The sequence below is a fragment of the Penaeus monodon genome, chromosome 20 (assembly GCF_015228065.2).
Source record: "Penaeus monodon isolate SGIC_2016 chromosome 20, NSTDA_Pmon_1, whole genome shotgun sequence".
Classification (NCBI taxonomy): domain Eukaryota; kingdom Metazoa; phylum Arthropoda; class Malacostraca; order Decapoda; family Penaeidae; genus Penaeus; species Penaeus monodon.
The window spans coordinates 2,424,352-2,424,701 of NC_051405.1; positions in this window are offsets into that span (position 1 = coordinate 2,424,352).

Sequence of the window (350 nt, forward strand, 5' to 3'; positions counted from 1 at the left end):
ATCACCTCTCTCATCTCATTCATCACTCATACTCTCATATCTCTACACATCACTCTCATCCTCATCTCTCTCTACACTCTCATATTCTTCTAAAAACTTCTATAATCTACTTCTCTCTATCAATCTCTCTCTCTCATATACTCTCTATTCATCTCTCATTCATCTACTCTCATATATCATTCTTAATCTCATCACATCACAACATCTATACTATCATCTTCTCTTCTCTCTCTCTTTCTTCTCTCTCATCTCTTTCATCTCTCTCTTTTTTTCATTATCTTCTCTCTCTATCTTCTTCTCTATCTTCATTTTTCTTAATATATATAAAGATGAAAGTTTTTACATTCTTC